The sequence below is a fragment of the Macaca nemestrina genome, chromosome 14 (assembly GCF_043159975.1).
Source record: "Macaca nemestrina isolate mMacNem1 chromosome 14, mMacNem.hap1, whole genome shotgun sequence".
NCBI lineage: Eukaryota > Metazoa > Chordata > Mammalia > Primates > Cercopithecidae > Macaca > Macaca nemestrina.
This window is the reverse complement of record NC_092138.1, coordinates 88,502,298-88,521,562: the sequence shown is the minus strand read 5'-3', so window position 1 is coordinate 88,521,562 and position 19,265 is coordinate 88,502,298. Positions and strand designations below refer to the sequence as shown.

The window sequence follows — 19,265 nt, the reverse complement described above, 5'->3', positions numbered from 1 at the left end:
ATTGCAGGATTTACGTGAGAGGAGATTCCCCAGAGGCAGAGAAACAGACAGACTAGGAGACACCACAAGCTATTTCCTCAAGCAGAAAAAGACAAGGAGGCCTTGGGAAGAGGCTACCCTGTTTCTGGCCCTCAGGGTCTTTGTAGGTGGAAAAGGAAGTTAAAATGGAACTGGGTGGAGAGGGATGGGATTAAATTTGAGGTAACTTTATTGAATGGCTACTTTCTGCAAGGCACTATGGGACTAGTAAGGGAGAAAATGCAACAGCAAAGAGTTCAGAAATAAGATTTTTCTAGTGCCTAGTGTGAGTCAGAAACTCTGTTAGAGTCTGTGTTTAAATGACCAAGTTGAATCTTGAAGAATAATTTGTGGGGTAGTGATTAAATCCGCAATATGAGGCACACATTAAGCAAGAGCCTCCCAGAATAACTGCAGGTCTTTCAAACATACCTTGCTTGCCTGCACATGGCTTTCTTTTCAACTTGGCTTCCTTACAACATAAATGTTGTTCCTTTTACCTAGGATGCCCTTCCCACCCTCCCGACTTGAACAACACCTTCAGGAATTTGTTCAACTGCCACTTCCTCTAAGAAACCTTCTTGTACCCCTCTACTCTCAAGCTAGTTGAAATTCTGAACTCCTGCTGCACTCTGCATTATTTTTTGTAGTTATGTTTGCTTGTCTGCACCCCCGCGAATTGGATATGTTATTTTGTGTTTTTGTTGTTGTTGTTGTTGCTTAGTTTGTTTTCCCCCACGTTTAGAATCCCTGGTGCCTAACATAGTGTCCAGAGAAAAGAAAGTGCTCAATAAATGTTTGTACTCTAAATATGAAACTTGATGAAGTCATGGAAAGAAAGCAAAGGGTATATGGATAAATAAATGAATGAGTGAATAAATGATATGTGAATAAATATATCAATGAAAGAAAGTAGAATGTTTCTAATACAGCTCTGAATCTTATAGATACAGACAATGAAAGGAAGTAAAAACCATGGGAACTGAGCAGAGATGGCAAAAACATACAGGTCACAAAGACCAACCTCAAAATAATGCCTCATCCAGGAAAACCATGGCTATTTTTAGCCACCAGTTTCCCGAAAACAGCATCAAATTTCTTGCAACTGACCTGTGCATTTTGAAAATTTCCAGTCATCCTGCCAATTTTGTATCTGGTACATCCTTTGGGGCTCATGTAAAAGCTCCAGGCCCCCTAGATCTGCAAGGGGGCAAATAATGTTCTCTGATCCTTCTGAATCAAGTTGTTCATGTGTGTGGCTTTCCAGCTAAATCTGATCATTGCTTTATTTAGGATCTTCTGTAATGAAAATTCTTGTACCTTCAGCTAATAGGGTTGCTTTAAAAAATAGGAAAAACTTGTTGTGCCAAAGGGAAGGCTGTACTAGAGAAAGTCTTGTATACCCCCATGAAATCTAGCATTTTATGGTTTCATAGTAGTACAACCACCAATCATAAAATAGTATTTCTTTTCTTTTTTCTTTTTCTTTTTTTTTTTTTTTTTTTGAGATGGAGTCTCACTCTGTCACCCAGGCTGGAGTGTAGTGGTGCAATCTCGGCTCACTGCAAGCTTCGCCTCCCAGGTTCATACCATTCTCCTGCCTCAGCCTCCTGAGTAGCTGGGATCACAGGTGCCCATCACCAGGCCTGGCTAATTTTTTTGTATTTTTAGTAGAGATGGGGTTTCACCGTGTTAGCCAGGATGGTCTTGATCTCCTGACCTTGTGATCCACCCGCCTTGGCCTCCCAAAGTGCTGGGATTACAGGCTTGAGCCACCACGCCCAGGCCCAGTATTTCATTTTTAAAAATGTCTTGCCATTGGCAAAGAGATTGAGAGATATCATGTACATTTTCTCATGTAATCTTCATGACACCTTTAGTGCAGTGGGCATGATCATCTTTCTTTGAGAGATGAAGAAACTGTGGCTCAATGAGATGACTTACTTTTCTTTTGTCTCAGCTCCTCAGACACTTTGTAGATCTTCTTTCCTTTTCAATTCTCTTTTCTACCATAATAGAGACATGCTCACACATATCTGGTTCTTTTCTCCTTCTGGACACATAGAAAGACTATCCTTCCCAGACCCTTCTAGATAGGAAGGGCCATGTTGCTAATTCTGGTCAATGAGCTGTCAGGAGACGCACATGTCATTTGAGGATATAAAGCATTTCCTTGCTGATGCAGCAGCTTCCAATATCCATTTCCACTCTCCAGGTCACATGTTTCCTTCTTCCTCTATTGGAGTCTCATGGTGAGAAAGTGGAGCCACAAAACCAAAGCCACTTGGAGAGCTTAGCTATGACACTGAAGAGTGGAGTTGATTTGGCATGAATGAGAATTAAACTTTTGTGGTGTTAATCTGAAGACCTTTGGAAGTTATTTGGGGGGTGCAATGTAACCCATTCTTACCTGACAAATGTAGATGCTCCTATGAAAAATTGCAAACCTACTCTTCAGTCTCTGAAGCCCCCATCACTTAGAGTTTCTGCATCCATACTTTCCAGAGGTTTTTCCAGTTCTTGTTACTTAGTGCCCTCCTAGCGATCCCCTACAGAGCATTAATCGTGGCTCTCTAATCATCTTTGGAAGTGCACTTAAATTTTAGTTCCTGATCAATACTCCTCCCCGCAATGCCTCACTTCTGCTGCCCTCCCCTGCATCACTGAAATAAACAAGCTGGGCTATCCCCAGGTTGCAGTACTTCCCAGCTTCCTATCCATTCCACTCCAGACCCACTGACGTAGCAATTACAGAAAAGACTAGAGTCAGAAGATCTGTTGCAAATTTGAAAATTTTTGGAGCTGAAAGAATTCATCCAGTGGTAGAATTAGGAATATAGGGGATGGAATTTGCCTCCTCCAATGCTTGCATACCCTCTACAGCAGAGTAGGAAGGTTACACTCAAGTTTCCCACAGAAACACCTCTGCGGCAGGGTATTTACTAGCTCACAAAGCATTTCTTCCTTCTTTGAACAATCTGACTCTGGATAATTATTTGTCTTGGGCCTGTGTATTCCATACAGGTCCCTGACTGTACTACTTGAGAGTTAAACAGAGAAATCCATTCTTCTTCCTCATAACAATTGTTTAGGAATTTAAAAACAGTTGCTAGGTCTTCTTCAATCTGCCACCATATCTCCCCTTTCAACCTAAGCCTTCTCAATTTTAACATAAGAAAAATAATTATTAAACAGAAAAAAACTTACCAGGAATGCACAGCTAGTAACTAAAGTTTCTGGCTCCCAATCCAGTGCTCATTATAGCTGTTGATTCATCTTTTTACTCAGTAAATATTTTATAAGCATATAATATATACACAGTGGTAACACAGGGCTTACAATTTAAATATGATTCAACTCCTGTCACAGAAGAGCAAAAATTTTAGTAAAACGTAAGATGTGTGGACAGGTAGCTACTGTAGTTGGAAGAAAATGAAAAAAAAAAATTCATTAAATGCCTTCTAAATGTCAAGCACTGCCAGGTGCTTCATATATTATTTCATTTAATTTTCAACTACACTCTAGGGTTGACAGTATCATACCATTTTGCTCATTTAGGAATTGAAACACTGCTCTAGATTTTTTTTTATTGCTGCATAAAAGACCACTGAATCATAGTGGTATGAAACCGTTTGATCATGTTCATGAAGTCTGTGGGCCAGGAATTAGAACAGGATATCACAGAAGTAGCGTGTTTATACTCCAAGATACCTGAGGCAGTAGGGAGGTCTCAAATGTCCAGAGACTGAAATCAACAAGAGATTTCTTTACGTACAGGTCTGGAACCTGAGGTGAGTTGATGTTTGGGCTCAGCTGAGACTGCCTGTAAGAGCCACCTACCTACGTAGAGGCCTCTCTATGTATCTTAGCTTTCTGCTGGCAGCTGGGTTCTTCTAACAGTATCTGAAGTCATGCAATCCCACTTCCATTGTAATCTATTTGGTCAAGGTACTTATAAGGCAAGCATGGATTAACTTAGAAATTACACTCCAGTTCATCATGGGGAAGTGAAAAGGTCACACTGCAGAAGAAGCTGTGGTACAGGTGATATCACTGCAGCAAACACTGAAGGCTTATGCTGTATAGCTGGTGTGTGTTGAAGCAGGTTATGAATCCAGGCCACTTTGGCTCCAAGAGATTTCCTATGAAACTTCAGAAGATGGGTAGATCATTATGTTACTCAAGAAGGCTCCATGGAGGAGGTACCATTTGGAGTGGGCTTTAAAGGAGGGGAGAGATTTGCATGTGGAAGCATTCTACGTATGGGGTAAAGTGTGACTAAGTCACACTTTAAGACTAAGGGGGGGATCATGATCTTCCTTCACTGTCCTCAGGCTATTTGCTATTCCAATAAAAAAACATAGATAATTATCTTCTCCCAATGGTAAACAGAAGCACTGGACATAGGAAAGTTCTTGTGACAAAAATGTGGCATTTTTGCCAGATGGCAAGTTTCTCTGAGTGACTATTACCCATGACACAGGGAACAGAGCTTGTGACACAGCCCAGCCACAGGCAGGCAGAGAGGACTGGGCTGAATTGAAGAAGAAAGGAGAAAATCTCACTTTGGGAGACCAAGGGTGGCCTGAAATCCTCCATAATGAGGCAGAGTGTGATGGCAGCTAGAACCCATTGCCCTTGAGCCCCTGGGTGACCAAAATTAGCTCAGAGAGCATTTGAAATGAAAATTTTAGATGTTGTTGACAACGGTGCACCCCATACAAAGGGAGTCAGGCAAAAGGCAGGCTCAAGCCCAAATTATGGTAGAAGAGGCCTTCATGGAGATTTTGTGAGCACCCAGTGGAACTACTTTGCATGATACTATTCTACAAAGAATAGGTTTTTCTATTGCATATTTTAAACTAGTTGTTATTAGTGTATATGAAAGCTGTGACTTTAGTATACATATTTTTGAAAATGGCAATAATACAGAAAAAAAACCTGAGCACAAAATTCCCAACAATTTTCATTGTCCTCTATCATCAATCGCATCTCCTACATAACACATTTCCACAGCCATGGACACCTACTCCATAACCTGTTACATTTTTATATTTATTTCATTACTTGCTTATTAACTATTACACCTGTGAGAATGCAAGTTTCATACAGAAAGTCACTTAGTTCTGTGTCCTCAGCGTTAAGGTAGTCACTCAACATCATGGTCATGCTTGCATTATGTTGGTCACTTCATATTTGTTAAGTCAGGCCCTAGGGATAGAAGAGAAGGACTGACAAGATGATTTGTACTGATTTAGAAGTTTTGGGATATTTATTTGAACTTTAAGGTGAAAGAATAAGCCCTTAATCCCATAGGAGCTGGCATGACCATTTTTAAAGTTCAAAGTTCTCTTTACCTAGTTTAGTAATCACTGAGGGCTTTCCTAGGCGAACCGAATCAAATACAGCTTTTAAAAGAAACAACACTGGGTCCTTAAATCCCAGAGCAAAGAAGGGAAGAGAAAGAACCAGAGAGATGCTTAACTTCCCTGCCAACCTGATTTGGATACTTTCCGATGTCCCTTAAGTCCAAGGGAAAAAAGACCTCTCTAAGGAAAAGAGATCCTGCTCCCGAGACAAAGACCTGCAGTGGTCCGCAACTGGGCAAGATACAAACAGCAGCCATTTCCGCCAGGTAGGCTATAAATCCAGCCTTTATTACCTTTTATTATGTTGTTTCAACAGACTCTTAAAGACAGCACAACGGTCGGTTGATAGCTGCACTAAATCTCTTTCATTTTCTCCCCATATTACTTTTGCCTCCTGAATTTTTTTCTCTCTCTTCATGAGTCAAATTTTATGGGTCTTCTCTAGAGAAGGGCTGTAGAATGGAAACATTGTTTATGATTGGGAAAGAAAACCCAACAACCCTCAAACCTCAAAACTGTGAGCTAGCAGTGAATGTGTGTGTGTAACCTGTATATATAGACATTTTACATTTTATATGCATATATATATGCATACACACATATAAGGCAGAATAGCAGAGGAGAGGCACAAATCTAATGGCACAATGGGAGCTGAGATTATGTGTGGAGGGAATGAACATAAGAACCATTTACTGTTGACATATCAAAGGCTGAAATGGAATTAAAATAAACTAAGGGTCACAATTTTTTAAAGCCCTACTTAAAGAACAGAATTCCATTATGGGCTGAAAAGAAGTCCCAAGAATACTGTGAGGTAGAAGTGAGGCAGGGAGGGAAAGCAGGAGAGGAGGAGAGAGGAAGAGGAAGAGAGGAGGAGGAAGAAGGGGAGAAAGGAAGAGGAAGAGGAGGAGAAGGAGAGAGAACAGGAGGGAAGAAAAGGGGAAAAAAGAGTGGAAAGAAAGAAGAAAAGAGGAAAATGGGAATAGAATGAGAATGAGAACAAATAAGGAAAAACTATATTCCAGAATCTTTCTGTCTGGGTTCTGAAGTAAGGCTCAGAAACATTTTCATTGCATTTGATGAAGCAGATATTAAACAGATATTAACCATAGATCTTCAACAAGTTTCTATTTTATTTGTCAATCAAATATTAGTGCCTCTTAGGAAATTGAACACTAGATGCTGGTCTCCTTACTATCAGCATACAAACACACAGTGTCCCCACTCCCACTCCCACCGATATTGGCAGTCACCTTTCTTTAAGACTCCATAACTTAGCCTGTACTTATTCTTAAAGAGTCAGTTAATGATCCTTCTCATCGCTGAAACTGACCATATCACTCTGATTTTTCTCTGAGCCCTTTGTCCTCTTTCAGAAGTGCCTCATGACGTCTCTGGTCCATCAGACTTGGAATATTTTTTTCATATTTGCCCTGCTTTTTCTTTCAGATCTTATCAACTCCTTGATAACTGGTATCACATGGACATCCTCAAGTTGGGCTCCCTCATTCAAAGCCTGGCTCTACATTTACTAGCTGTGTTATGTTGAGAAGTTACAATTGAACTAGAACCTGTTTCATCATCTGTTAAATGGGGGAATTACCACCATCTACGTCATGGGGTGGTAGCCAGAATCAAATAAGATGATAGATGAGAAGTGCTGGCTCTATCCTGCTATCTAATTCTTGCCACTTTCTAGTTGAAAGGCAATGGGGCAAGCGACCTGGGTTTTGAAGTTTGCTTTTCTCATCAGAAAAAAAAAGTAACAACCAACCCTTGGGGACATGAGAAGGTAGTATAATACTGTGGTTCTAAGTTCAGATCCTGGAGCCAGACTACATAGATTCAAATGCAAGTTGCCCTACTAATGTATGACCTTCAGGCAAATTACTGAACTACTCTTTGCCTCTAATTACTTATTTGTTAGAAAATGTTATTATTACCTACTCCATAGTGCTCTTGTGGGGATTAAATGAGTTAATTCAAGTAAGGTGCTTAGAACAGTTCCAGACAGAGCGAGCTTTAATATATGTTAACAATTGTTATTGTGATTTCAGTGAGATAGTATGCATGAAGGACATGGACACATGGTAGGATTTCATCACGTGGTAATCCCTACTCAGGAGATAAAAATCCTTCCACTCCCAGAATTAAAGTCTATCAATAGAGACAATACATTGCAAGGAAATGGAATTTTTATCTCCTATAATCTAGGTGAATGCTTGATACCATCATTATCGAGGAATTACTTTTCATTTGTATTTCTTATGCATCAATATTTTGTTCAGGAGAGCACTGGATCAGGGACTTGCGAATTCACTAGATAGAAAACTTCTGTTGTTTCTAATGAGGAAACCAATTCTTCAAGCCTTGTTAGAATTGCCAAACAGGGTTTCCTGCTGGGCGGCTTCATTTACTTGGCATCTCCTACTGAGAAACACCAGTACCATTCACAGATTGGGAAATGGAGAAGACAGACAACTGAATGAGAAATACCAACTTAAATGCTGAAATTTGTCATCACCTTCCAGAGAATAGGAACAGATTGTTTTTTTTTTTTAAGAAAATGAATTTTAGGAGTTAGGCAAATTCATTGCATTTATATCCTCTGAAAATGTCAGAGCTAAACAATGAAATGTAAGATCTCCTACAGTGGCAAAGCTGCAATTGATTGATACCAGCTGCTGGGAGCAGTGAGGAGAGGGTGATTCTGAGGCTACTTCCTAGTTCAGTGGGAAAGTACTATAATCCATTAGTGATGCCTGCCATGGCCACGGAGTTGGACAGTGTTGGACCAACTTGCCATACTCTTTCTGTTTCTGATCTAGTCAAACTTCCTAATGCTACAGATGTTTTCAAATTCCCTACATTGGAAAAAGAAGGGTTTAGACTATGTTCGTTTTTAAATGCCATTTTAGTACATACAAATTTACTGAGATGTGAAGAGTTAAAAAAATAAGAATGATTTGTGTATTCTTGGCAAGCAATTGGACACTGCTAAACAGATTGTATAAACTCTTGAATAATGATGTTATTTCTTGGATAGTTTAAACCGTCTTTTCCCCATCCCCATTGGTAATTCTGTTTTTAATCTTTACTGCCTAGGAAACCTATTTAAAAAAGGCTGACGCTTGTTTAAAATCTTTACTAATTCTATAATAGTAAAGTGTACAAAGAAATTGAACTTTACCAAGAATTTGAGGATAAGCAAAATAAGCTAGCATGTGGTCACCACAAGAAAAACATATTTCATTATTGTGGGCAGTCTTCTAAGAATTTTAACTTAAAGAGAAGTTTTTGTTTTTGTTTTTTTCTCAAGTGGTTCATGGATTCATGGGTTTTGTTTTATTTTTCCTGTTTTTGTTGTTGACCTACTAATGTAATACTAATGATAGCAACTGTTTGTGATTTTTGAGCACTCTCCCTTATTTTATTTCATCCGACCTTCATATTAGCCTCATGAGGGAGGCATAATAAGAACTTTTATTCTCATTTTACAGGGAGGAACTTGAGCTTCAAAGGTAACGGATTGGAAATACCAGTGAAATCCTGTTTTTTTTCTCTCTCTCTCTCTCTCCACCTTGGGAAGGAAATTAGAGGTTGAACAAACTAATGCCATTCATTTGATTCAAAATCTGAGCCTCACATATCTCTGCCATCAATCCTAATATCCCTTGACTTAAACTAATTGAGTATCCTAATAAATATTTAAATATAAAATATTTAATGTCCTAACACATAGGTTCAAGACAAGTTGCAAATTGTCAAATGATTGATAAAATGCATAGGATTCTATAGTACGTAAATGAAGAAAGTTACTCTCAGTGGTGAATTCAGAGAAGGATTCATAAATGAGAGGGACTTAGTTTGATTCTCAAAATTAAATAAAACAAAAAGATGTGAGATGAAAGACATCTCAGAGAAATTTCAGAAAAGTGGTACAAAATCTTGTCTTGAAATTCAGTAGAGAAAAAGATCCCATACAGTTCCCTGGCGTGAAACAAATGGAGGGACATAATTGGAAAATGATTTCTGACTCCTTATGTTTTTTAGTTACACCCATAGCTGGCATGTGGTCACCACAAGTGGTTCTACTGTGGCACTGACCTTGCTCAAACATGCCACATGGTTTTTAGTGACAATCAGTCCTATGTCTTCATCCATTTTTTTTGCCATTTGCTAGATGCATGGCCATAAGCATACAACGTCACTCCCAGACTTCTTTCCTTTTTTCTTTCTGCTTTTTGCTTAATTTTCCTGGAAGAAAAAACGATGTCTATTTCCCAGGGTTGGCATAGAATCGTGACAATCTACAAAGGGCACCTGGCATACAGCATGTGCTCAGTGCATTAGTTCTCATCCTTATTTCTTACTGTCACAAGCACCTATCGGACTCTAGAGGAAAGAAAATATTTGATTTTCTCTAGGCAGTACCAAGCCTGCAGATGAGAGTATCAGTGCTGAAATTGAACTTCGTGTGTATGTGTGACATAGGGTTGAACATTTCATCAATTTCTAACATTGTTCAGCTAGAGATTTAGGGTAGATCTCCAGGAAAGCATGGAAGTGACTCTAAATTAAATCAACCTGGTAAATTGCTCAGGGATTGTGATGCCTTGCCACCAATAAAAAACAATAAATCACTTCTAGTCTCTAATAGTTTACAGCTTGATCTAGCAGAAGTAACTTTTCAGAGATTTTACTAAATGTTCATTTAATGAGTGTGAGGTGAGTGACACAATCTAGTATGTATGAAAACAGATAATGCTTATTATACTAGACCCTATTTCTTAGAATAAAACTTAATGCATATGGACTCAATGTGATTAGGCAAAAAGTGAAAACCTTTTGGATTTCGTGAAGAAAAAAACATATACACATACATCTTTACCCATATCTATACTTACATACATATGTATGTATGTACTTATATAAGCATGTATGCACGCATTTATTTTTGAGTGTATATGGCAATCCTACCTACTGTACCAAAATATTTCCTCATGAAAGATCCTTGCAGCATAGATAAGGAACAATTATAGTTAACACACCAATTTATACTATGCATGTGGATATTTCTAAAGTATAGACAAGTAATTTTTGCTATTAAGCTGTTTTACCGTAGCTTACCCCACAATCATTTTGTTTGTTTTTGAGATGGCGTCTCACTTTGTCACCCAGGCTGGAGTGCAGTGGTGCCATCTCGGCTCACTGTAGCCTTTGCCTCCTGGGTTCAAGAGATTCTCCTGCCTCAGCTTCCCAAGTAGCTGGGACTACAGACAGCTTCGTGCCACCATGCCTGGCTAATTTTTATATATTTTTAATAGAGTCTGGGTTTTGCCATGTTGGCCAGGCTGGTCTCAAACTCCTGTCCCCAAGTGATCCTCTCACCTTTGCCTCCCAAAGTGCTGGGATTACAGGTATGAGCCACCACATCTGGCCCTCACAATTATTTTTAATGTTGTATAGTTTGCTAAATAAAACTCTTGTAATAAGATCTGTAAAGGCTTAGTTTAGCCAGCAAGCAATACTGCACAAGCTGATCACCATTATGGATCAATGTTCAATCGAATGTTAGAATAAAATTTATCTTTACAGAGGTGACATGTTGATCTGCCATTACCGGTTAACATCATAACTTGAAGTGGCTTATTAAATATCATCAAGGCCTTAGGAACAGAAAATACAAGGAGAGATGATGTTTCTTGCTGAGGATGGGTGGAACATAAAAGCTACCTAGAGAAGGTCAAGTGGTTGGTAAGGGGAGCTTGTGATGGCGTTGATCATCTAACGTGGAATAGGAATGGATAAGAGGAATTAGCTCTGGAAACAGAACTACATGATGGGCAAAGGTGCCCACCGAGTTTCTTTCGCGTAGTCAACAAAATGTTTGAGCATATACAATGTAGCAGTGTATATGTTTAAGCAATAGCATCTGCATATAAAAATAGCAAATGTGAAAAGCAGAGCCCTTGCCTCTGGAGATTATGTGTAGCACACTCTCTCTAAAGGTGTGTGACCCCCCCACCAGCATCATCAGTACCACCTGGGAACTTTTCAGAAATGTAAATTCTTGAAGTCCACCCCAGACCTACTAAATCAGAAGCACTGGGATAGAACCCTCTAATCTATGTATTTAGGAGATTTTTAGAACCACTGGTCTAATGGAAAGTATTCTAAAACTTCTGTTCCTCAAAGCTATCCTGCTCCAGCAAGTGTGAGAGGGAAATAGCTTAAAATGGCAGGAAAGTTATTGATAAGGCTCCTTGATTCCTGACTGTCTCTTTGCCTACACAAGTCATTTGATATATCTGTGATGTTGCCTGGTGCATGCAGTCCCAAACTTTCCTGCTCACCAGAATTACTAAAGAGTCATCTATTCATTCATTTATTCATTCTTTTTTTTTTTCTTTGAGGTGGGTCTCTCTCTGTTACCCAGGCTGGAGTGCAGTGGCACAATCTCGGCTCGCTACAACCTCCACCTCCTGAGTTCAAGCGATTCTCCTGCCTCAGCTTCCCGAGTAGCTGGAACTACAGGTATATGCCACCACACCTGCCTACTTTTTATATTTTTAGTAGACACAGGGTTTCACCATGTTGGCCAAGCTGAACTCTAGGTCTCGAACTCCTGACCTCAGGTGATCCGCCTACCTCAGCCTCCCAAAATTCTGGGATTACAGGCGTGAGCCACTGTGCCCAGCCTCATTTATTCATTCTACGAATATCTGGGAAATATTGACATTAGGCATTCATATAGGCATGAAGATGCAGTTGCAAAAAAGACAAGCATTATCTTTGTTCTTAAGGAGTTCAGAATCGGAATGGGATGTCAGAATATAAACAACATAAAATAATCATAAAAATTGCAAAAGCAAATAAAGTGTTACAAGACAGTCTCTATGTGTTGTATGGTCGAGGGTGTAACTTAATCAGAGTCAAGAAGTACCTCTCTGAAGAAGTGATATTGAAGCTGAAGGATGAATAGACATTACCTGAGAAGAGAGACCAGCCTTAGCAAAGTTCTAGAGAAAGACAAAACCTCACTGTGTTCAGGGAACTAAAAAGGGCAAGCATGAGTAGAGTGAAGAGAACAAAGGAAAAGCTGTCCTGGTTTGAGATTGAAATGGTATAGGTTGTTCGAGACCAAAGCAAGGTAGCCTGGGAGGACACCAAGAAGAACAGAGAAAGGTGAAGACTCAATTCAAGTTAAGATGGTCCCTATGGCCTCAAAAAAAAAAAAAAAAAAAAAAAAAAAAAAAAAAAAAAAGAAAGAATTGGATGAGAGCAGAGCAATGAAGGCTGGAAGACCAGTTAGGACGATCTGCTGCTATAACCCAAGTAAGTATCCAAGTGATCGATAATGGCATGATGGGGTAGGGGAGTGTCAGGTAATGCAATAGCTTACAAAGCAGGGATCACTCCATTTAGAATGGGTTGTCACTCACAGGAATAGCTTTCAAGCTATTTGGACCCAGAGATAACCCTGGACTTGGCAACTAGGTAGAGAGAAGGGGTATTCACCTATGTCATACTCTTTCAGTGACCTTAGGCAAGTCCTTGCTCAAAATATCTCCTCCTTTCTGCCACCAATCCACTCTTACCCCTTAGTTTCTTTTTCCTAAGTGTTGCACTCCCACTGTTCTTTTAAAGTGCACATGCCCTGAGGAATTAAAGCTCTGAACAGTCTTTGAGAATGCTGAGCACATCTGTTCCTTCCTGACAGTGAAGGGTTACAAGGTTCCTTGGTTACAAGGCTAACGCTCTGCTGTGACCCTGGTTTTCCTCTAACCCAGGTCAGGACAGGGATGTGATGTGACTGACACTTCTTACCCCACACATGGCCTCTGGTGACTGAAAGTTGACACTTTCACCAGCCCTCCCCCCAGGGTGCCCCGTCATCTCTCCTCCTAAAGCTGACAGCACATTGGCATTGCTGACAAATGACTCATTTCCAGCCACATAAAGTGGCTTCAATCTTCTCTTTTTGAAGTCTCACAGATTACCTCCTCCGCCTCCTGCTTTTCTGACAACTTCGCTCCAGCAGTGCATTATGTTAAAAACCACACTTATTATGCCAGAGTGGGTCTGGTACAATTAGAGTTCAGTTTCTATAACAGATGTTGATATGCCTGTAATGACCTGCTTGGCTCAATGCTCCTGCAGGCCTGTGACCTGTACAGCTAGTGTCACAGGACCCAGTGTCCTGCCTGCAGAAATCCCATCTCCAAAGGGAGAAGAGACTGTCCCTCCTTCTGCATTCTTTTAATTATATTTGAATGTGGGGTGCCACCATGAACTATCACCCAAGTCAGAAACCAAGGTGCTCATTCAGATCTCTTCCCCACCTTTATCCCTCTTAGCCAGTCACCAAGTTTCCTTCTTTCTTTTGCTTTGACATCTCTCCAAAGGCCCACTACCATGCCCCTGGATCACACTACCATCACCCTTCTTTTAGAATATTGAACAATCCTCCATCCATATCTCTGCCTCCAGTCCTGCCCTTCCAAAACAGGCTCCAAAGTAATGGTTCTAAAATGCAGAATTATTCATCTACACTCACTGCTCTCAATCCTTTAATAGCATCGCATTGACCTTGGGATAAAGGCTTCAGCTTAGAATTCAAAGTTCTCTCCAAAGGCCTCTCCTGCTTCTTTACTCCTGACCACCTTCACCCAAAATCTGTTATGCAAGTAGGGATCAAACTATCTGGAGGTTCCCTCGTATACCCTGTTCCTGGGTTCCTTTATATCTTTGCTTAAGCTTGTTCTTACCTGGAATTCCTGGTTTTCCTTTTTCTTTGCCTCACTAATATCTTCTCATTCTGCAGGGCTCATTTCACCTCCAGGTAATCTTGCATGAAATGCCCTCCTCAAAGGTATTAAGAGCCCCTTTTTGAGACTGAAAGAGTCTATGTTCCCCTCTATCCTGCCATGAATCTCATTAATATATTGGTTCTTTTGCTTGTCTTCTGTCCCACTGAACTATGAGCTCTTTGAAGGCACAAGTGGTGCCTTAGGCAACTCAGCACACCCAGAGACATACAGAGCAAAAGGTAATTGACTATGGAACTCATCCTTCCAGCCTGCAGTTCAGCTTTGATAATAGTTAGTGTGTGCATCGTGGTCCTCCATATATGACACATTTTAGCATCTGCCAGCCCATTTAATCTTCACAACAAACCTGTAAGGAAGTCATTTTAACTGATTGTACAGATGAGAAAACTGAGCCTCAGGGAGGTGGAATAACTTGCTAGTTTTCACACAGCTAGACAGAAAGCAGTGCAGTATTTGCTGAGGGACATCTACATGGATTTGGGTAAGAAAACATTATCACTATAGAGTTAAGCCACGAAGGATTGGAAAGAATTTGTCAGTTGGAGTAAAGTGGGGTAAGTGGGAAGGTTATTCCCAAAAAACAAAAAGTGTATTTCTAAATATCGATGTCATCATGAACAAAGGCACAGAGCTATGAGGGAGAGATGCGATTAAAAATAAAGTCCTAGTCTGAATACATTTCTACCAATTACTAGCTGTGTGATCTGGAAGAGTTGCCTAACCTCAGATTTTTCATATGTAAAATGAGAATAATAAAAGCTCCAAAGCCTTTAGATTAATATAAAGATACAATTAAATACATGTGTATTACACATTATATACAACTGTGTGTGTGTGTGCACGCGGGTATCTTCCTAAGAAAATACTCTGACAAGCAGCAATGGCTCAACACATGTTAGCTATTTCTAGTAATGCTATTCCAATTATCTATTGTTATGAAAGAAACTACTCCAAAGCATAATACTATCAAACAACCATTGCTTTGTGCATCACAAGAACTCAGTAGAAGAGTTGTCTCCGACCTACGCAGCATGAACGGGAGCACCCACTTCCAGGATGACTTCTTCACTCACTCACCTGGTGCTTATGGGCTGGGTTGTCATCTGTGTAGGAAAAAGGTGGTACTTGTCAGCCAGGTATCCAGCTCAGGCTGTTGACGAGGGTAGCGGCAAAGACCAGATTGATCAGGATGTTCTCTCCACGTGTCTCAGGCTTATCCCTGAGTCGTGACTTGTTTCCCAGAGGGGAAAGAGACATGAGCAGAATCTACAAGGCTTCTTACGAGATAGCTTCAGAAGTTACAGAAAGTCCCTTCTGACACATTCTGTTGGTCAAATAAGTAGGACAGCCATCCCAGATTCCAAGGGAGACTATTAGATTCTACCTTTCAATGAGAGGTTGACAAGGAATTTGTGGCCATCTCCAATATACCACACAACTGGTACTACTAGTGGTGCTACTAGAACTATTATGACATTTAGAAGTGACTGCAGTCATTCCACTGCGATGAGCATGTAGAGTGTACATAAAAAAGGGATGACTGGGGGATGAAGCTGCTGAGAAACTGCTACACCGACGTGGTAGAGTAGAAGCAGTAACATTCTAGTCTCTTCACTACACCCCACAAAGCCAGTGAGAACTAAGCAAGTGAATTTCCCAACCCCGGGGGGTACATGTATAAACCAGGGAGTCAGAAGCTACACTCTGAAAAAGAATGAGACCGCTAGGAGCATCCCTGGGATTTCTTTTCTGACTCACCTGAAATGAAGCAGCCGACTCTCCCTAGCCTCTTTCTTTCTCTTACCTGATGGAGGTCACACTGAGTTATTTTTCCAAACTTTGGAGGTAAGAGAATCAAAGGTCTCGGCTATCTTGGCCATCACAAGCCAGAGTTACTCATGGGGAACAAGGCAGGAAGCATAAAGAGGACACAGCAAAGCGGATGTTGTACATAAAAGACACTTTCCAGCACAATGTAGTTCACATTTCTTCCCTTACTTACTGTGCTGATTTTTTTTAACCATATGGGTTTTTGTCAGCACAAGATATGTATGACCTCTTTTCTCAGTTCATTGATCTGGTAACACACACACACACACACACACACACACACACTTATCTTTGGGGCCGACCTGTTCTTACCTGTTAATTCTATTAATGTCCCTGTTTAAAGGCTATAGTCTAAGAGAGATCTATATAATTTAATGACATCTCCTGTACTTCCATTCTTCTTATTAATTCCTGACACCAATAGCACATACAAAATTAAATGCATTTTTAAAAGTACATTCAAAGAACACATACAAAATTAAATGCATTTTTAAAAGTACATTCAAATACATCCTTTCACACACACATATATTTCATTCTCAAACATATCTCCATTTGGATGATACATTATATGTTTGCCTAACTGTCAAACGTACAAAGTACACCTCTGCAAAACATACCGTTCACAGACAAGCACACAAACACATAGAAACACACTGAATTCCCCTTCTCTTTGCAAATACACACAAAGATAATAAACCACTCTGAAAAGCATACACAAACACACACACACTCATAACACAGAGATGCCCTCAATTTCTAAATGCACACTTTCAAATCCTTGCCTAAATCATCCTCCCTGTACAAATAGCACACACCCATTCACATATTAATACTAACAGACTCTCATACCCACAAACATGCAAGAGAGAAATCTAGGAAAACAACACACACAAAAAAAGAAAAAATATATATATAAACATGTAGACTAATGCACTTTCTCAGTATTCCCTGCACATATGACACCTCTAAGGAGGCTGTTGATGGATCCTGGACACACAAAAATGCCCATGTTCAAATGAACTTCTCCATACCCACATATTACAGACAAATCCAAGCATATCCTTTTTTTAATTGTGGTAGAATCAAGCATCTACTTTCAAATACAAAATCACACATAGAATATAATAAATAAAACATATTCATGCATAATCACACACACACACACACACACACACACAACTTCTGACCTTGAGTTCTCTTCTTCCACCAATACTGTCTCTCATTTCATCTTAAAGTCCAGCCTTCACTCAGAAGATCATCTTTATGGAAATCTTCCTATAAACAAACAAGTCCTCTCTTTTTAACACAAATGTCCTAGTGCAGACAATCTCTCTGCCCGAGATGGCTCTTGACTCCCTCGTGTCCCAGACTAACTGTCCTGGCCACCAACAAAGACTCTAGAAACACCATTGCAATTCTTTAATTGGCCTCAATTTAGACAGACTAATAGCTCTAGAAATCTCAGAGGACAAAAAGATAACACTTAATAAGGCTGGCTGCTTAAAAAGGCACAAGGTCATGTCCTTTGCAGGGACAAGGATGGAGCTCGAAACCATTTTACTCAGCAAACTAACACAGAAACAGAAAACCAGACACCACATGTTCTCACTTTTAAGTGGGAGCTGAACACATGGACACAGGGCAGACAACAACACACACTGGGGCCTGTTTTTGGGTGAATGGGGGGTGGGGAGAGGGAGAGCATGAGGAAAAATAGCTAATGCATGCTAGGCTTAATATCTAGATGATAGATTGACAGGTGCAGCAAACCACCATGGCACACATTTACTTACGTAACAAACCTACACATCTTGCACATGTATCCCTAAAGTTAATATAAAATAAAATAAAAAGGATGACTGCTAATACTAAAAGCAAAGGGCCAGGTGCTGAGGGAAACATTTGAACCTTGAGTCAGGACGTCAGCTCTAGTCTTATCTCTGCCACAAATTTGCTGGGGGACCTAAGACAAATTCCTCTCACTCCCTGGCCCTTGTCTCTTCACCTGTGAAATTAAATTTTGGACATGAGGTTCTGTTTTCTAAGATCTTAAAGCTGTAATCCAAAGTATGTGAACATTTCTAGACCAAAAACTGCTAACAGGTAAAAACTGTTATTTTGATAAGAAAAGGGTATCTGAATCTTTCTGCCTAAGTGGTATAGGAAAAGGTGTGCAAAATTCGGAATTAAAAAAAATCTCAGTTCTTTGGAAGTTCTGGGTAGGGTAATCAGGCAAGAGAAAGAAATAAAGGGTATTCAGTTAGGAAAAGACAAAGTCATATTGTCCCTGTTTGCAGATAACATGATTGTATATTTAGAAAACCCCACTGTCTCAGCCCAAAATCTCCTTAAAGCTGATAAGCAACTTCAGCAAAGTCTCAGGATACAAAATCACTGTGCAAAAATCACAAGCATTCTTATACACCAGTAACAGACAAACAGAGAGCCAAATCATGAATGAACTCCCATTCACAATAGCTTCAAAGAGAATAAAATACCTAGGAATCCAACTTACAAGGGATGTAAAGGATCTGTTAAAGGAGAACTCAGTGAAATAAAAGAGGACACAAACAAATGGAAGAACATACCATGCTCAAGGATAAGAAGAATCAATATTGTGAAAATGGCCATACTGCCCAAGGTAATTTATAGATTCAACACCATCCCCATTAAGCTACCAATGACTTTGTTCACAGAACTGGACAAAACTGCTTTGAAGTTCATATGGAACCAAAAAAGACCCCACATTGCCAAGACAATCCTAAGTCAAAAGAACAAAGCTGGAGGCATCATGCTACCTGACTTCAAACTATACTACAAGGCTACAGTAACCAAAACAGCATGGTACTGGTACCAAAACAGAGATATAGACCAATGGAACAGAACAGAACCCTCAGAAATAATACCACACATCTACAGCCATCTGATCTTCGACAAACCTGAGAAAAACAAGAAATGGGGAAAGGATTCCCTATGTAATAAATGGTGCTGGGAAAATTGGCTAGCCATAAGTAGAAAGCTGAAACTGGATCCTTTCCTTACTCCTTATATGAAAATAAATTTAAGATGGAATAGAGACTTAAATGTTAGGCCTAAAACCATCAAAACCCTAGAAGAAAACCTAGGTAATACCATTCAGGACATAGGCATGGGCAAGGACTTCATGTCTAAAACACCAAAAGCAATGGCAACAAAAGCCAAAATTGAAAAA

General features: G+C 39.9%; 1 long non-coding RNA gene across 10 annotated transcripts in view; it reads right to left on the bottom strand.

The window, feature by feature from the left end:
• The window catches only part of LOC139358205 (uncharacterized), a 128,437-nt gene extending 110,868 nt beyond the window's left edge, over positions 1-17,569 (bottom strand). For 2 of the 10 annotated variants that reach the window (XR_011612814.1, XR_011612815.1), the window contains exon 1: positions 15,299-17,211. This is a non-coding gene — a long non-coding RNA (uncharacterized lncRNA). Of the gene's footprint in view, positions 1-15,298; positions 17,221-17,241 lie in introns of those variants that run through there. The other 8 variants (XR_011612809.1, XR_011612807.1, XR_011612812.1 and 5 more) reach the window with 8 other exon arrangements.
• Positions 17,570-19,265: the final 1,696 nt, after the last annotated feature.